Source organism: Malania oleifera, chromosome 9 (assembly GCF_029873635.1).
Source record: "Malania oleifera isolate guangnan ecotype guangnan chromosome 9, ASM2987363v1, whole genome shotgun sequence".
In the NCBI taxonomy this organism is placed as follows: domain Eukaryota; kingdom Viridiplantae; phylum Streptophyta; class Magnoliopsida; order Santalales; family Ximeniaceae; genus Malania; species Malania oleifera.
In genome coordinates this window covers 5,753,557-5,767,128 of record NC_080425.1, presented here as the reverse complement: position 1 = coordinate 5,767,128, position 13,572 = coordinate 5,753,557, and positions in this window count along the sequence as shown.

Sequence of the window (13,572 nt, the reverse complement as noted above, 5' to 3'; positions counted from 1 at the left end):
TGATGCAATAGATAGAAGATTTTAAGACGACTCCAATGGATATTCGCTTTCCGTGCACACACCAAACACGACATTGCTACACGTGTTACATCGAGTACCACAAGTGCGTATTACTTTATATATATATATATATATATATATATATATATATGAATATGATATTCATGTCTAGGTTACATTTACAATACATGCTTAATTATTTATTATTATTTTTTATAATTTGGGGATTTCAACCACCATCACGCCACTTTGAATACTATGGTGCGGCACCAAACCTGAAAGTGAAAGTCGCCCGCCCATTAACGCATCTCTAGTAATTCACCGACATAATGCCTTAAATGGGATTCGAACTCGTGATCTTGGGATCACTAAAGTCACAAGTCACCCTTACCACTTGAGCTGGCCCGGCTGGGCATGCTTAATTATCTATTATATGTCTCACGCTCTTTTGTTGAAGCAATATTACTCCAAACTAATTCCTTTCACCTATTTTTAAATCTTAAATGCTAAGTTTTCATCAATGCCACAAAATTTAGTTAAATATTCATGTCTAGTTTTCATCAACGATTTTCTTTCGGAATTACTTGATGTTTGAAACTGATGTAACCATTGACGGTATTACATTCATTGAGTGTGCCAAGCTATGATGTAATAATGGTCACAGGATGACATGGTGATGCAGGGTTTGTGTGAGGTTCGTTCCCAATATATTGGTCACATCAATCAATGATATGCATGTGAGGTGTGCGAGGAACTAGTGTCTAGGTCTTGTTTTGATGGATGGCAACAAGTTCTTCATTCATGGCTACTATCCAACAAGGGTGTGCTAGGGCCACCTTTATGTTGTGAGATTCACGGGGAATGGTGGTCGATGTGAGTGTGGTCAAGACATACTTTGGATTGGGTTTGACTATACCAAGTTTAGACCGAGTGACCATAGAGTGTGTTTGTCTTGAAGAGATAGGGTGTTGGTGAGATGACATCACTGATTCAGGCACGGGTTGTGGGTCTATGGTTTGGGATATTGCTAAGTTATCAGGTGGCAGTGAGTCGTGGGGCGGTGATGTGTTTGGTGAAGCCACACTATGAGGTAATATAGGAGAAGCCTGTGCTAAGGTGTCAGTGGTGGTAGGTGACACTGTGCTATGAAGAGGCGGGGATGGGGGGTCGATTGATGTGGAATTTTGGGAGATGGACGTTGCTGCATCTTGGGATGGTTTTGTAAGGTACTTAACCATGAAGATGTGGATAGGTCTGAGGCTTTGTCTCCAAGCGAGTGAGTGGTGTTGCGTGTGGTGTTGCTTTTGTCAAGAGGGTGGTGTGTGTAGACTTATAGGGAAAAACTAGTTCATCAAAGACAACATACTGGGAGATAAAAATTTTCATACTTAATGGATGAAAACATTTATAAGCTTTGTGTTAGTCACTATAACCAACAAAAATGCAAAGAAGTGTTTTGGGATCAAACTTGTGAAGTTGTGTGTCACAAGTGTAGGGAAAACACTTAGACCCAAAGGTTCAAAGTGAAGAGTAAACTGGATAGGTTCCATGTAATGCATAATATGGAGTCTCAAAATTTAGGGCTAATGAGGGTTGTATATTCATTAGATAAACAGTGGTAGTGAAGGCCTCTACCCATAAATATAAAAGTGCACCACAATGAAATAACATGGTCATGCCTAGTTCTCTTATAGTCCTATGGCATCTTTCAACCATACTTATTTGCTCAGGTGTATATGGTGTTGATACTTGATGCACAATGCCTGTAGAAAGAAAGTGAGAAGACAATTTGGAATTTATAAACTCACCACCTCCATCTGAATGAAATATTTTAATTTGCTTGTTGAATTGTCTAGCTACATAATTTTCAAAAGCTATATATACACTGAAAAAATCAGATTTCTGACGTAAAGGAATAATCCATATATATTTAGAGAAATCATCAACCAAACAAGCATAATATCTAAATTTTTCAATAGAAAAGTAGGAGTGGGTCCCCATGAATCACAACGAATATTTTCAAAGGAACTAGTGCTTGAATGTTCTGAACAAGAAAAAGGTAATCGATTAAGTTTTCCTAATTGACAAGTATACATCACAAAGATGTTGTGGTTTTTTTGTCCCTACAATATCAATTAATCCTTTATTTTTTAGTCTTTGTAAAGCTAAAGACTAAGGATAGCCAAGGCATTGATGCCAAACTTCTACAGTGCTGGATTTGAATCAACGAGAGAAATATAACTCCGGTAAAGTTGGTAGGACATAAAGATCACCCTTGTGTTTCCTTGTTATCACTGCTTGTCCTGTTTTCCTTTCCTTAACACGAAAATCAACATTAGAAAATTCACAATTAATAGGAAATTGAGCGGTTAATTGACTTATAGAAAGTAAGTTCGTTGTTAAGTTAGGGACTAATAGCACATCATTTAGGGGTAAGGCAGAATTGTTTTGTTTTAAATAAAAGTCTCATATGGAAAAAATTGACAATGAAGACCCCTCTCTAATTAGTACTGAGTCAAAACCAGAGTATTTCCAGATATTAGTTAACATACCTGACTTACTAGTCATGTGATTGGAAGCACCAGTGTCGGTAGTCCATTCGGTGTCTACAATGGTGTTGTGCAGCGTTAATGCTACAAGTGCTTGTGGAATGTCATCTTGAGAAACTGATTTCTTGGGTACCACCAACATATCTTTGCAATATGGCCTATCATGCCACAATATTGACATTGTTGGTCACGATACTTGTCCCTCTCGATAGGTGTTATGCGGCGTTCACCTAGTGGGGGAGGACGCCGCTGTGTATTTGACTGAGAGGTATATTTTGTGTTGGCTTGCCTTGAGTCCTTGTTTTGTTGTGCCTAAAACCCACATCCGTTTGATGTGAATTTTTGTGATGGTTTACGATAGCCTGAAGGGCTTGATGGGGGGCGTCGCTGTTGTTGTCCATAAAATGCCACTTGATGGGTGAGATATGTGGATAGAACATTGATGTGGCTAGAAAATCAATTTCTTCTTTGATCAAAATTTTGGAGTTGAAAGACCAACTCAAAGTAGGATGGTCACGGAGGCTTTATCATAGTTGTTGTGAAGACTTCATATTGTGGACCAAGACTGGTGAGAAGACAAAATACCTTTTCTTGGTCTGAATCAGGCTTTCCAATTGCTACTAAACTGTCACAAAGACCTTTGAAGGTGCAAATGTGATCTATGATTGTTATGTGATCTTCTTTCCGAAGATATATAACTTGTTGACGTAAAGTAAACTCATGCTCTCGTGAATTTTGGGCATATGCATTTTTTAGAGCCTCCCACACCGCATGAGCTATGTCAAGGCCAACAACAAGTCCGAGAGTCTCCTCAAACAGTATGATCCACCCTCGAAGGAGACGATCAGACTTTCATCATGCTATGAAAACATCTGTTAATGGAGGAGTTGTGTCCCCTACATTCGTGGGAATGCTTGGATTTGGTATGTTGTACTTAGTTGGTGCATGCTCTTCATTTTTGAGATGCCCCACTAATTCTTGACTCTCAGCTAGAGTTAGTGCTTGCTCACGTCACAAGGGATAATTGTTTGGGGTGAGTTTAAGGGTGATGAAGTTGCCAACATTGAAGGATAATGTAGACATGGAAAAAAAAAAAAAAGCAAGAAGGATACAAAAAGAAATGGAGCGTAAGGTAAGCAAGAAGATTGAATGATGCAGGAACTATAAACTTTTCACCTAGTGTTCACGATGGCTCCGATACCATAAGGAAAAAATAAAAAACACAAAGAATTTGGAAGAAAAGATAATTTTATTTCAAGGTGCGACAACGTGAACACTTAGGTGATACAATGGGTAGTATTTATAGGGGATGAATGATACAGTTGTAGTATTTTGAATTTCATAAGTTCGGCTCCTTGAAGATTGGAATCAGATCTTCAATAAGTGCGTAGCAACAGTCATGTCTTGCGATAAAACCTTTAACGGTTTACTACTGAGAATTGGTACTGTCTTAATACGTGGGTGTAACTGTCGATGGTACTATCGATGGTTTGCTTTGGAATTGCATATTGTCTAAAATGTCGATGTTACCATCGACGAAATGGTGAAACCATCTACAGTTTGATGAATCCATTTACGATTTCCGTCGGGTATCAGATATGCATATTGATTAGGAGCATCCTTTTTTGAATTGATTTTATGACCGTTGGATCAATCTTCATACGGATTGAAATCTTCTTTATTTGGTAAGGGATTTGCTGAAGTGTCTTCATGGATGGAATTGATTGAAGGGATATCATCCCTCAATGGCTCTCGTGTGTTGCTAATAGAAAGTTGTTCAAAATCATTTTCTCAAAAATGCATTTTTTTTTTCTATCAAGATGTTCAAAACCAATATGGTTTTGCGATATGCATGCAAACCATTTTTGAGACAATAAAATAACACTAAATACACAAAAACTCACACATAGAAAAAAAAAAATACAATAACATACACATGAATGCATAATTACAATGCAAACTTAAAAATTAAAAAAGGAAGGTGATATGACTAAATTGAATTCGTAAGAATTTGTATTTCTAGTGGGAGAACACTCACAAAATGCAGACCCCTCAAATAAATGGGTGGAAAGATTTAGAGGAAGATGCCTCAAATAGCCAAAATAGGAACTCCCTTTTAAACACCAAAAAACACAAATCCTCTATCTATAAAACACAAATCCACTAAAACATGCGCAAAATAAGTCATGAAAATAGATCATGTGGAGGGAAATGTGGGTTTGAAAATTTGAAATTTTAGTCACCATAACTACCAACTATCAATCAACAACAACCTAGTTGTTGACACATGACAATGATTAGGAAACTTGGCACCCTCAGAATCATTAGTCAATCAAATTAAAAGAATTTCAATTTTAAAAATTAGCTAAATTGGTTGACTGCCACATGTGACTAGTCGACTGCTGTAGAGATGGCGCAAAAGCTTTTCTTGACGGCATGAAAAAACAGGCGGACAAGGATTGATCAACCACCATTAAGTGACAAGTCATCCGTGTTATAAGAAAATTTCCTTTTCTCTTTGCTTAACTTAATTCCCAGGTAGTTTTTTGGTCAAAAAATGACTATAAAAAATTCACCTTTAAATTACATTGTCATGAAGCAAATGCATGTTTAGTAAGAGTGTTTTTATTTTGTATTATTTTGTAATTTTCTCATTTTAATCATATTTTTTAATTATTATTTGATTTAAGAAAAAAAAGAAAGAACATTTGTTTAATCAAACTTTTATTGAATCATAGTTATTAATATTGTTATTAAAATTTTAATATATACTAACAATATATGAATAAAATAACCAAAATATCACATAATCAATTGATATTAAGATTATAAATATAATTTAATAAATAAAAATTTAAAAATCATGAAAGTTATATGGACGTGATTTACAAAATTCAATCTTTTAACCAATTGTAACATTATTCTAACATGAAAAGTTACTTTACTGGTATAAACTAATCTCTAATTTCATATACATTTAATCATAATACATATTATAGATATATTATATTTATTTAAAAATATTTCAATATAATGTATAGAATAAACTTTTTTATCCCAATTTTTACATTTCAATTTTTCATTTAATATTAGTATGGTATATTAGACCATTGGAGGATGATAACTCTTTTTTAGTCATAGGAGCATCATTAATTTTCCAAGACAATTAAAAATTGATTTTTTTAAAAAAATTGTGACTTATTATTATTATTATTATTATTACACACTCATTTTATTTTAAATTTTAACTGATAACTACATATGAATTGAATGATTTAATTTACTAAAGTTTAGTCTCAATATAGACTATAAGAGGATTCATGGAGACCATAAATATAGGAATAAAAATGAGACCGGTGATACGATCTTAAATTTTGCTATGTCTTATGATTTGATTATATTGAATACTTGTTTTACCAAAAAAAAACACTTAAAAAATTTCAAGAGTGAGCATAATAGAAGCCAACAAATTTTTTCTTAATTAGGAACGAGAATCGTCTATCTTGTAAGGATTATAAAGTTATATCAGGTAAAAGACTAACTACACAACATAAATTCCTAGTATTAGATATACATATTAAAAAATTGAATAAAATAAGTAACATAAATCAACACAAAATGATTAAATGGTAGAGCTTGAAGGGATATAATATAGTAAAATTTAAAGATAAAATGATTAAAGTGTGTGATTGAATTGTAGAGGATAAGGTAGATGCAAATGCTATTTGGAATAAAATGGTTGATTCTATCATAAGGATAATAAAAGACTTCTTAGGTGAGTCCAAAAAAGAAACTTGGATAGTAAAGAAAGTTGATGGTCGAAATAAGAAGTCTAAAAAATCGTTAAGACAAAAAGAATTTGGTCTAAAATATGACAAAATTGTAAAAATATAAAAAAATCTTAAAAAATATAAAAAAGAGAGAAAAAATAGGAAAAAAAAACATTGTTAGTGAAACTAAACATATAACTTATGAACTTTACACACTAAACTATATATAAAATAAAAAAAATTTATAAACTTGCTGGAGTTAGAAAAAGACAATGCAAAATTTTAAGTGATGTAAAATGTATAAAATATGCGAATGATAATATTTTAATTAGAGAAAAAGACATAAAAGAGAGATGAGGAAAGTACTTTGATAAATTGTTTAATGAAAAACAAAATGAGATATTAAAATTGGAAGTGACAAATAAAGAGAAGACTAAAAATAGGAGATTTATTAGTAAAATTAGAGTTCTTGAAGTTAAGATGACATTAAAAAAATATGAAAAACAAAAAATCTATAAGATCAGAGAAAATATCAATTAAAGTTTGAAAAAGTTTAGGGGATAAATGAAATATTTGGTTTACTAATTTATTCAACATTATTGTAAAAATCAGGAAAATGTCAAAATAATTGAGGAAAAGTACAATAGAACCTTTATACAAAAGCAAATGCGATATTCAAAACAATGATAACTATCATAGAATTAAGATTGTCATACGATGAAATTATGGGAAAGAATAATTAAATATATAACAAGACTAAAAACTAGAATTTCAAAAAATCAATTTGGTCTTATGCCTAGGAGATCAACAATCATAGCTATAATATCTTTTAAAAAGTTTAATAGAAAAGTTTAGAGAAAAGAAAATGGACTTGCTTATGATTTTTATTTACTTTAAAAAAAAAAAAAAACTTATGATAGGGTAAATAGAAAAGTTCTTTAGTGGGTCTTAAAAAGGAAGGGGATTTGTAGTAAATATATAGAGGTCTTTAAGGATATGTATGATAGAATACTGACTAGCCTTAGGACTGTAAGAGGGGAATATAGAAATTTTAAAATCACAATAGGTGTACTACAAGGTTGTACTTTGAGTTCTTAACTTTTTACTTAAGTGATTATGAACTTATTATGAATATTCAAAATGAGATCCCTTGGTATATATTGTTTTCATATAATATCTGTTGTGAAAAAAACGAATGCACAATGGAATAAAACAATCATATAATGCAACACTGAATGGTGAAATATATATAACAACAATCACATAGGTTACAGTGAAAGCAATAACAAAGACACAAAAATTATGTGGTTCGGCAATGCTTACATTCACGGGAGCAATCGACAATGTAATTATTGACTTTATGAGTCATATCCCATTTTGATAATGACAAATTATATATATCTCATTTGTACATTTAGTGTATGAACAGATTTACGTTTTAGAAGACACAAATGATCATTGCAATATGGAGGCCATGAAGCTCTTAAAGAACATATCACACGGCTTTTACATGGCAAATTGAAGAGCAGAAAAGTGAAAACTTATAATTTCTCAGCTGTATTGCTTTTAGATTAAATTGTATGTGCATGTCTTACTTGATCTGAAGGAAAACTCAATAACTACCTTAAATTAAACCTAGGAAATCAAACTTTTTCACGGAAAACCTTTGGCTTAAAAAGATAAAACTTATACAAAATGTTTGAAGTGTTTTTGAGGTCATATGAGGGCTTAAAACTCAAATTTCTAAAGGGGCCAGTTGACTGGCTGTTAGGCCCAATTGACCAAAAAGAACAAATGGCTAGAAATCATTTTTGTAAAGGGCCTAGTCGACTAGACTCCTAAGCCCAATCGACCAACCTTCATGAAATAAAGATCCAGTAGACCAGATCAATGGCCTAGTCAACCAAACCTTGAGTTAGTCAACCGAAACTCTCGGGTTGAGCTTATTTTGAGTAGAAAACGGCCACAAAAATTAAAATAAATTATTATTTTATTCCTAACAGCCATAAAATGGTCATATTTTGAAAATGCCTATAAATATCTTGCCCAAAGCACTTAAAACAACTTTTGTTAATCTTATACTATACTCTTTCATATTTGGGCATTTTATACTCTCTTTTTCTCAAATCAAATAGCATTTTTCTCTCATCTACTCTATTCATTTTACAAAATCATTTTGAGAGAAACCCTAGGTTCTCCTACACTCTTGATTTTGAAAATCATTTATGGAGAAAACATTTATTGCTCTTGAATCTTTGAAGAAGCATTTATTGTGCATTTATTTTTTACATCAAAGATCATTTAATATCATCTACTCTTATTTATTGCAAAAATCCTTTTGAGAGCAAAAACTTAGTTTCTCCTATTATTTTCTTGAAAAATATTTTTGGAGAAATCTTTTATTGGGGTTGAATCTTTGAAGCATTTATCATACACATTTTACTCAAAGATCATTTACTCTCTTATATTGCAAAAATCTTCTTGAGAGAAACACATATACTCTATTAAGCTTAAATCTCATCTTGTGAGACTACATCAACATTTTCATTGTACAACTTAACCTTTGAGAAGCATTTCCTTATACACAAAAATTTTTACTCTTATTGTATTTGCCGTTCGGGTTTGACCCATGCTAGATGTGGGGTAATGTTTGGAGTGGTGGCTCCGCCTATAAAGAGTGGTGTAACGGGTGGCTCTGCTCGAGTGAAGGAGTGTGTATAAGGTAGCTCCGCCTTGTTTAAGGAGTGGATAGTGAAATCCTTAAGCTGCTTGTCTTGAGACGAGGACGTAGGTGGGGATAGCCGAACCTCATAAAAACCTTGTGTTTACATTCTCTTTCCCTACACTATTTATTTTTCCACACTCGTATATTCTCATTTAATTTGTTGTGACTATTGTATATGTTTTAAATATTTGTATACTTAAATATTTGTGGGATTTGAAATTGATTGAAAAACCCTAAGCTTGAGATATAATGGTCGTGTTTTAAAATAGGGCAAAAAGTGACCAAGAATTTTAAAATATCCAATTCACCCCACCTTTTGGGATCATACCAAAAATCACAATTAGTATCAAAGCCTTGTTGTTAAAAGCTTAAAAGTTTTTGTTAAAGATTGCAAGACTCATCTTGGTGTATCCCCTTTTGGTGAGAGACAATCGTCCACACGCCCTCCAATTTTTTGTGGTGTTAACTACACATTTTGGAAACAAAGAATGAGAATTTTTCTACAAAACTTAGATTGGAAAGTGTGGAGAGTTGTCTCCAAGGAATGTTATATTCTTGTGACAACTAGTGAAGGAAAGAGTGTTCCTAAAGCTGAAGATGATTTTACTGACGATGATATAAAATTAGTACAAATAAATGCTAGTGCCATGAATGCTTTATATTGTTCATTAGATGCAAATGAACTTAGTAGAATCATGGCATGTAAAACTACTAAGGAGATTTGGGATAAACTAGAAATAACATGTGAGGGAACTAAGGATGTGAAGGATAGTCACATAGATATGCTTACTAGTGAATATGAAGCCTTTAAAATGACTTCCAATGAATCTATACAATCCATGTACACTAGATTCACACACATTACTAACTCTTTACATGCTCTTGGAAAAACATATCCTACTTATGAAATGATCAGGAAGGTACTCCGAGGATTGCCTCCAATTTGGGAGCCAAAAGAAACAACCATAGTTGAAGGGAGCTATTTGAAAGCAATGACACTAGACGAGCTCATTGGACGAAATAATGATCAACAAGAGGTTAAATGAGCAAATCAAATAAAGAAAGTTACAGCTCTCAAAGCTTTAGTGAGTAGCTCCAGTGAAGAAAGTGATCAAGACTTCGAAGAGGACATGGTCTTGCTGACCAGAAAGTTCAGCAAGTTCTTTAAAAATAACAGGAGACCTAAAAGAAAATATCGGGGCTCACGAATAGAAAGAGGATAGTCAAGCAAGAAATAACAAAAGGGTGATCCTCCAACGTGCTACAACTGCAAGAAAGTTGGCCACATCAAGCTGAAGTGCACATCACTCAAGAAGGACTCCAAAAAGAAAAAGAAAGCAATGAAAGTCATCTCTTGAGACAAACAAAGTACCAGGAGTTCAGACAACGAATCCAGCGAAAATGAAGTCACAAATTTGTGCCTTATGACAAATAGCGACCATAAGGTACAATCGTTTTGTTATATTCCTTCATATTATTCTAGTGATGATTCTATAGATAACAGCATGCCTACATAAGATGAATTGCCATAGGAGTATCTTAGTGTTATTAAAATGCTTGAGAAAATATCTAAAAATAAAATAAAGAATTGTCAAAGTTTTTAGAAAAACAAAAAGAGTCTCATTCAACTTTGATAAAAGAGAAGGAGTTGAAAATTGAAAGTTTGGGAAGAAAACTAGAAGATGACTCCAAAATTATTTACAAATTTACAAAAGGCCAAAACAATTTTAAAAAACTCCTTGGTACTCAAAGAAAATCTTTAGACAAAGAAGGACTTGGTTTTAATGGAAAAGAAAATAGGAGGCAAAGAATCAAAATCATATATTCCCTCTAAAGATTCCTATATGCGTACCACATGTTTTAAATGTAAGAAGAAAGGCCATATTAAATTTGACTATCCTTTCAAAAACAAGGACACTAAAACCAAGATGGTTTGGAAAGTCAAGAGAGAATTAGGTACTCACCCCAAAAGACCCAAGAAAATTTGGGTACCAAAAGTAGTCACTTAAGTCTTTTTTGCAGGTATGCTTTAGGACGTCCTCCACTAAGGACAAATGGTGTACGGACAACGGATGCTTAAGGCACATGACGGGTGATAAAGCTAAGTTTGCATCTATCACACCAAAGGATGGAGGATGCGTCACCTTTGGAGACAATGCCAAAGGAAAAATCATTGGAGTTGGTAAGGTCAATAAGGATCCATCTCTCATTATTGATAATGTTTTGCTTGTGGAAGGTCTAAAGCATAATCTGTTAAGCATCAATTAGTTATGTGATAAAGGGTATAAGGTTTCCTATTGACCTTATAGGTCACTCCTAGTTTTGATAATAACAAATACTCATTACATCTAATGGGTGTTTGAGGTTATGTGCAGGAATTCTAAGTGATAGATCATAATGCACAAAGAGAATATCAAAGTTGAAGACTCAATTTCTATTGTATTATATTTCAATCTCATGCAAAGGGTCTGTAATAGTAATTAGGTTTTTGGTTTGTAATAAGCTCACATACATCACATGCATGATCTAATATGTAAGCTCAAACCAAGAACAATTAAAAAGGGTCTAACAAAACCTTAGGGAACAGTCAACCGACACCGAATTTTTTTGGTGTCTTGAAAAAAGCCTAGAAAAGACCCTAGGACACTCACCTTTGCACTCATAAATGTTAGGCACTTGATTAGGGTGTTTGTAATTCAAAATAGGACCGAAATGCACACTTTGTGTACTTTTGGTCGACCAACCTTAGCAGTTCATTCTGCCCCAATCGACCAAAACTGGTCTGGGTCAACATTTTGACCTCAGCTTGGTCGACTGAACCATTATAGTTCAAACCCCCCAGTCGACCGAAACCTCCTGAGATCAACATTTTGACCACCTAATCGACCGAGGCCAAAATGCGTTGCAACTGTCTAGTCGATCGAGGGTCCTCGGGAGAAATCCCAACTGTATGGTCAACCGAATCACCCTGTTCAAAATAGCCTGATCGACCGAACCTTGGTAAAATGGAAAAATCGCCTCGAACATGTACGTCTGGTCAACTGAGTCCCCAGTTCAAAAATGTCTCGGTCGACCAAGCCATATGAGCTTCGTTCGACCGAAAGTGTTCTGGTTGACCAGGTCTCTCGGGTTGGCCCGCATTTTTACCGTGGTTAACTTATTTTTATCACGGTTAAAATATTTAAAACATCATTAATCTTTTATAATAATCCCGGCTATGTCCCCAACGGTTATATTTCATAAGGTGTCTATAAATACCCCTTCATTTGGGAAAATTAGTAAGAGAGATTAGTGAACCCAATCAAAAATTCTCTCTCAAGCCAAAAACTTTCTACTACTCTTTTTCATACTCAAATCACTCATACTTACCCTCTTCTATTGCTTAAAACCTCTGTAAGTGGATTGAGTGTTTTGTTTTAATAGGTTTGCTCTCCCATTTGTGTGTGATTGAATCGATTTTTCATTAAGAGCTAAACCTAAGTGTTCTTAGGGGGTTTTGCTCATAAGCCTATCCTAAGAAGACTTGTCTAAGCTTCTTAGTGTTGCACTCGTATTGCAATATCTTAGGAAGCTTGTATTTATTTTTGGGTTTCAAAATTGTTTTCAAACTTACTCAAATATCTTGTGGGATTTACATTGATATATTTGTGAAAAGATATTTGTGTTTGTGATATTAATCTTTGTTGCAATATTTATTCAAGTATACATCATTCGTTGAATACAAATATTGCATCTCTTTTGCAAACCAAGCATATACTCTATTTGTGTGATCGACATATTATGCTCTTTGAAATATTTGAAACTTGAGTAATATCTTTGTTTGAGCACTTAGATTGAATACATCTTGTGATACAAAGATTATAGTGATTGCACTCTCACGAACTGATTACATCGATAGCAAATATTTAGTTGAGAGCTAATATATCTTAAACCACATTGAGCTTACATATTATATCTTGTTGGTGGTGTATATGATTGTGCGTAATTGGATACATATCTGCTTTACATGAAAGCACAATCACTGTACCATTTCATTTATTTAGAGAAACTATTGTATTCCAGGCACGGGCCTGAAGAGGGAGACTAGCCCTTTGAAATAGTCCCGGATTGGCTTAGACCCGATTAGGAAAGTTAGGTGCGCCATCTTGTTAAGGCGTGTAGGTTGAGGTCAACCCCGCTAATTGACCTGATTGTAAAGGTTGAGGTCAACCCCGCTAATTGACCTGGTTGTAAAGGTTGAGGTCAGCCCTGTGCTAATTGACTTGGTTGTAATCGGTGCCGCTCCACCCTTAAGTGAGCCTTTAGTGGAATCCTCGAGCTTGCGAGCTTGAGGCAGGGATGTAGGCATAGTTGGCCGAACCCCGATAACATATCGTGTATTTATTTATATTTCCGCACTTTATATTTACCACACGTATATGTTTTGGTGTGAATGATGCGCATAATTTAAATTTCCATATATTATATTTATCAGCGCATTTGAGATTGCTTAGAAAGACCCTAGGTTGTAATATCCTGCTAACATCTA